We start from the raw sequence: 6,422 nt of genomic DNA on the forward strand, positions 1-6,422 counted from the left end.
AACTGGTACATTCAACACTCAAGAGAAGAAACAGACTAGCTAGACTCCCCAAAATCAACAAATTTCGTATCAACAACACAAGAATATCAAAACCCTAAGTTAAAATTTAGACTTTCAAAGATACACAAGAATATCAAAACCCTAAAGATAGAATTTAGACTTTTAGAGATAGAATTTCTTACTTGATAAACCCTATTCCACCAACCCTAAAGCTTTAAGACGTGAGGCGTGTTCATGTGTGAAGCACTTTTTTCATCTGTGAAATCCGACGGAACAGCTCTTTAACAAAGAATCTGTGAGGAAATTCGTGTCTTCAACAAGGAATCTGTGATCAATTTTGATGGAAATCTGTGAGGGAAATCGTATTGTTCTTCAATTCTTCAGAAAAGCTATTGTTCTTCATCAGTGAGAGAAAAGTGTGTTGTTCAGTGAGGAAAGTGACAAGATTTTTTCTTATTTGGGAGAAAACAAGTTTTAAGGTTTTATTAATTATTTTTTTTCCCAATAAAAATTGGAGGGAGAACAAGTTTTGATGTTAAAAATGTTGGAGGGAATATAATATTTTAGTGAAAACATTAAGGCCACATTTGTAAAGTGTTGTTTTTAATAGGACACTTTAAAAGTGTGCCCATATATGTAAATAGTTGTTACCAATTATATCATACTGTAAAAACGCTTATAAAGTGTAACTTATACCATTAAAGAGTACACTTTACAAGTGTTGCCAATATTATCGTAGCTAAAAGTTAAAAATTTGGACTACGCTTTAAAAGTGTCCCCAAAAGTATTTTAGGCAACACTTTAAAAGTGTTGTCCAGAATTGTGGCTATAGGCCTAAAATGTTGTAGTGTGAGGGATGTGGATTCTGAAACCTCTACTCTTGAGTCGGTCCCCATAGTTGATGAATTTTCAAAAGTGTTCCCAAATGATCTACCCGGTATTCCTCTCGAACGGGAAATAGACTACGGTATTGACCTTCTCTCAGATACGCAACCTATCTCTATTCTTTCTTAGTGAATGGCTCCGACAGAACTTAAGGAATTGAAAGAGCAATTGTAAGACTTGTTGGATAAGGATTTCATCCGACCGAGTATATCTTCATGGGGTGATTCAGTCTTGTTTGTTAGAAAAAAGGATAGTTTTCTTCGTATGTGTATAGACTATCGACTGTTGAATAAGGTTACCATTAAGAATAAGTATCCTCTCCCATCGATAGATCATCTGTTTGACTAACTTAAAGGAGAAAGTTACTTCTCTAAGATTGACCTTCGGTCGGGTTATTACCAATCGAGGTTGACGGAAAATGATATTCCAAAAATAGCTTTTAGAACTCAATATGGTCATTTAGAGTTTTTTGTGATGTCTTTTTGTTTGACTAATGCTTCAGTGACATATATGGATTCGATGAATAGGGTGTTTCAACAATACCTTGAAATGTTTGTGATTGTATTTATTGATGATATATTGATCTATTCGAGAAGTGAGGATGATCACATTAATCATTTAAGGATTGTGTTGCAAATTCTCAAGGATCAACAACTCTTTGCAAAGTTTAGCAAATGTGAGTTTTGGTTAAGGTCTGTAGCTCTTGTTGGTCACATTGTTTCAAGTAAGGGTATTGAGGTAGATCCTAAGAAGATGGATGCAGTACCAAGTTGGCCTAGACATCTATCCCCTTCGTATATTAGAAGTTTCTTGTGTTTGGTTGGTTATTACAGAAGGTTTGATAAGGGGTTTTCTACGATTGCCTCTTTATTGATAGCATTCACTCAAAAGAAGGCTAACTTCATATGGTCCGAAGAAAGTGACAAGAGTTTTCAGGAGTAGAAGGAAAGACTTACTTCTGCTCTGGTTTAGACCTTGCCAGAAGGGACTAATGGTTTTGTTATTTATTGTGAATCCTCGAGAATTGGGATAGGATGTGTACTTTATCAAAATGGGAAGGTTATTTCCTATGATTCAAGGCAACTTAAGATTCATGAAAAGAATTATCCTACACGAGAGCCACCAAGATGTACTGTGATTTACGGGAGATCTATTGGTGGAATGGGATGAAGAAGGATATTATGGAATTTGTGACTAAATGTCCCAATTGTCAACAAGTGAAAGTTGAGCATCAGAAACTGTGAGGTTTGTCCCATGACATTAGCATTCCTACTTGGAAGTGGGAAGACTTGAATATGGAATTTTTTGTTTGCCTCGCACGCAGCGACAACATGACTCGATTTGGGTTATAGTAGATCGAATGACGAAATTAGCTAATTTTATTCTTGTCAAGATTTCTTATTCAGCGGAGGACTATGCTAAGTTGTATTTGAGGGAAATGTTAAAGTTGCATGGAGTGACTTTATCCATTATCTCCGATTATGGTACCTAATTCACTTCTCAGTTCGGGAGATCTTTTCAAAAGGGTCTTGGTACTCGTGTCAAGCTTAGTACAACCTTTCATACCCAAACCGATGGGCAAACGAAGCTTACTATCCAAACTTTGGAAGATATGTTGAGAGCTTGTATAATTGATTTCAAAGGTAATTAGGATGATCACTTGCCTTTGATTGAGTTTGCATATAACAATAGTTATCACTCGAGTATTGGTATGGCTCCATTCGAGGCATTGTATGGTAGGAGGTGCATATCTCATATAGGTTTGTTTATGGTGGGTGAAGTTGCCCTAATAGGTCCCGAGTTGGTATATGAGGCTACGGCGAAAGTTTGACTTATTAGAGAAAGGTTGAAAACGACTCATAGTAGGAAAATGTTATATGCCGATGTAAGAAAAAGGGATCTTGAGTTTGATGTTCACGATTGAGTTTATTTGAAAATTTCACCCATGAAGTGTGTAATGAGGTTTGGTAAGAAAGGGAAGCTTAGTCCCCAATATATAGGCCCATATTAGAATTTAAGGCATGTTGGTAAGGTTGCTTATGAACTTGAATTGCTTAATTAATTGGCATCGGTGCATCCAGTTTTCCATGTCTCCATGTTAAAGAAATGTGTTGGTGATCCGACATCTATAGTTCTTTTAGAAGGTTTGGGAGTCAAGGAGACTCTTTCTTACAAAGAAGTTCTGGTTGAGATTTTAGACCGGCAAGTCAAGAAGTTAAGGAATAAAGAAGTTGCTTCTGTGAAAGTGTTATGGAGGAATCAGTTAGTTGAGGGTGCTAGTTGGGAGGCTGAGGTCGATATGATGTCCCGATATCCTCATCTCTTTCCTTCTACCCCTACTCTAGCTTGAGATAATGAGTTCCTCATAGTTTACTCTTTTGGTATCATGTGTCTTAGATATTCTCGTGATTTCCTCATATATGCATGTTCATGAAAAAAAACTTAAGTTTTGAGAAAATGAGTCAATTTGATTTATTTCTACATGTTTATGTGCATTTGAATATGAGTTGCATATAGACTTCATGATATGATGTTTTGAACATGCTTTAGCTTGGAGTTGATGTTTCCTCCTCGGATATGTGCATTTATGTGATTTCATGCATTATGGACTACTATATTTGAGTTCATTTCCTTTGTATGATGTCTAAAACTCCATTCGAGAAAGAATGTTCCAAAAAAGGAGATAATGTAACACCCTAGAACCAGGAAACCTTGAGAAGAGAGTCAACTGGGAGGTCACCAGCCCTCAAATGAGCCATGGCATGGGACCCATGACGGGTCGTGAAGGGCACCACGGCTCGTGGTGGTGCTCGTGGGGGCTTAGGAAGTGGATGTCTAGGATAGGCTCCCCTCCCACGAACCATTAGACGACTCGGGAAGGGTACCACATCTCTTGGTGGTGCCAGTGGTGAAGTGGACAGGGTACGCCCCAAGGCAGGCTCCTCTCACGAGCACCCAGACGGCTCGTGAAGAGACAAATGTGTCGTTGTGGTAGCCGTGAAGGGGAGGCAGAATCCACTGGTCCAAGGTCACAATGGCCCAGACAGCTCGTGAACCCTGAGACGGCTCGTGTGGGCCTCCATCTGGAGGTTCGCATCAGCTGTAAGCCAGGGTCAGTTGGGTCTTTTCCTAATTATTTTATTATTACACTATGTCATTTTAACCATACCTAGGACCCATATATAAGTATTTTTAACCTCAAATTCAACCCATTCAAGTCATTCTCTTAAATTTACCAAAGAAGATCAAGTTTTTCCTCTCTAAAATATGTTTCTCTCTAGAACCTTGAAGAAGAAGGGTTCAACCTAGGGTTTGAAGGCAAGTCTCCAATTCCACCATTGAAGGAAAGCTAATGGAATTAAGGTATGATAGTTTTCATCAATGGATTCCTTCCATTCATGGAATTCCCAAATTCTCCTATTTTCAAAGTTAGAAATCCCCAATTGAATTAGGGTTTTTCTAATATGTTATGGGTTCTCTTGATTATTGATTGAATTGATTGAATTATGATCTCTTATGCATGAATTGAGTTAATTCTATGATTTTATAATGATTCCCCATGAACCAATGTAATTTCCATGTTTTCCAAATTATGATGATATGATGTGGGTTTTGGATTATGAATTAAGAGTTTATGAAACTAAGCATTTTCTTATTGGATTTATGTAAATGTTTTAAGGATGCTTTGAGAGTGAAGTATCCATGATAATGTTGTTGTTGTGTTGTTGAAAGGATTTTCTCATATACACATGAAAGTATGATTGTGAAAGGTTTTCTCACATAGTTAGGGTTCTAAGGTTGAAAGGTCTTCTCACCTAAATGAATCAAACATAAGGAGCTATCCTAATGAAACCTAGCTTGCATTGGTTATTGAATGATACCTTTCCATGGATGACTTATGACCTAGATTGGATTGACAAGATGGCGTGCCCTTCCATGGATAATGAGAACAAGTAAGAAAATGACTATTCTGTGGGATTTATGCTTAGCACCAAGAGGATATTGAGATGGAAGCTCTCCCCTGAATAGAGGCCGGGTTTCTAGAAGAAATCTCCTTATCCCTTACATAGATAATTGTCTAGATAGACATTAGCTAGTGGATCCACCTAAGTTAGAAGTTCATGGTCATTCCTTGACAAGTAGGACAATCCTTTTCAGTGTGGGAGACACCGAGGGATCATGTTATAGCTCACTTGGTATTTATGTCTGTTAAGGTTAATTCCCACAATAATAATGAACTAAGGTTACTTCAATAAGTATCTCACATGTGTTCAAAGGTTTTAAAGATGTTAGCTTGCATTGACCATATTTTATGACTTATGTCTTTTGAACCTTTTTATATCATGTTTTAGCTTGGTCATTGCATGTCATGAAATGTCCCTTTTTACGCATGTTATCAAATGTTTTACGCATGGCTATAATACTTGGTACATGTTTGTACTAACACATACTCTTGCCTATATATTCCCCAAATATAGGGTTCAATAGTCAGGGTTCTCATTTTCGTGGCTAGAGGTTGATTTTGAGAGATTTGGAGCTTTGATGAGTCCTTATGCTTCAAGGATGGATTTTCATTGTTTTCTGTTTTCTTTCTTACTTTCAGTTTTGGACATGATGTATGGGCTAGGACCAATTTCACTCTTAGTTACTAGATGGTTAATGAGACAAGTGTTCAGACTTCCACTTTTCTTTATAAACTTTCATGTATTGAAATTGTCTTTCAAGTCTTTTCATTCAAATTCTTAAGTTATGAATGCTAAGTTGCTTGAATGGGGCCTCTCAGGGTCCTATGCACCATGTTACGCCTAGGGGGTACCTTGGGTCGTGACATTAACGTACATGTTCGGTGACATAAGTCAAAACTGCCAAACGGGCCTAATATAACAAGGCCAAGGTTCTTTTAAAATTCAAAAATCAACCCCTTTAATATTTTGAAACCATTTCATCTCATTTCTCTTACATTACATCATTTGAGTTTTTATGAGTCCTCTGTGTGTTATTTTCAAGCTCGAGTAGTTCTTTACTTGCCTTCACTGTCAACCCAACCCCATTTACTTATTGTTTTAGTTATGCTTCATAGTAAGGTTGATTTTCATTTTCTACTGAGTATTTTGAGCTTTAAATTGCAATGTAGGTGTGGGATTGAGTCCATTAGTTGATATTGTATGTTAGATTTCATTGGGTAGCCTTCTTCTTTGTGTATTGAACTGTACCCATGAGTCATTTGCATGTGTTTGCCTGTAGAATGATTATCTTGGTTGTGTTGGTTGAATTTTGAAATTCAAATGATAGTTTTGCTGGATCTAAGCCTTATTTGATGTGGGTGAAGTCCGAGTACCCCAGTGGTGACCTAATTGCATGATTTGTCCCAATGATAGATAGGGTGACTACTTTCTTAAGGGAAAATTATCAATTTGAGCAATACTTAGCTAGATCTAGGGGAAGTCAGAGTACCCATAAGTAGATGAACATATAGGTAGATATTAATAATGTTAGGGAACTTGTTTTATTGCATATGTTAAGTTTAGCTGTAAAAA

At 37.1% G+C, this 6,422-nt stretch overlaps 1 pseudogene; it reads right to left on the reverse strand.

Moving 5' to 3' along the window:
• The window catches only part of LOC125877405 (probable methyltransferase PMT6), a 9,625-nt pseudogene extending 5,876 nt beyond the window's left edge, over positions 1–3,749 (reverse strand).
• Between the last annotated feature and the right edge of the window lie 2,673 nt (positions 3,750–6,422).

The sequence above is a fragment of the Solanum stenotomum genome, chromosome 9 (assembly GCF_019186545.1).
Source record: "Solanum stenotomum isolate F172 chromosome 9, ASM1918654v1, whole genome shotgun sequence".
NCBI classification, from domain to species: domain Eukaryota; kingdom Viridiplantae; phylum Streptophyta; class Magnoliopsida; order Solanales; family Solanaceae; genus Solanum; species Solanum stenotomum.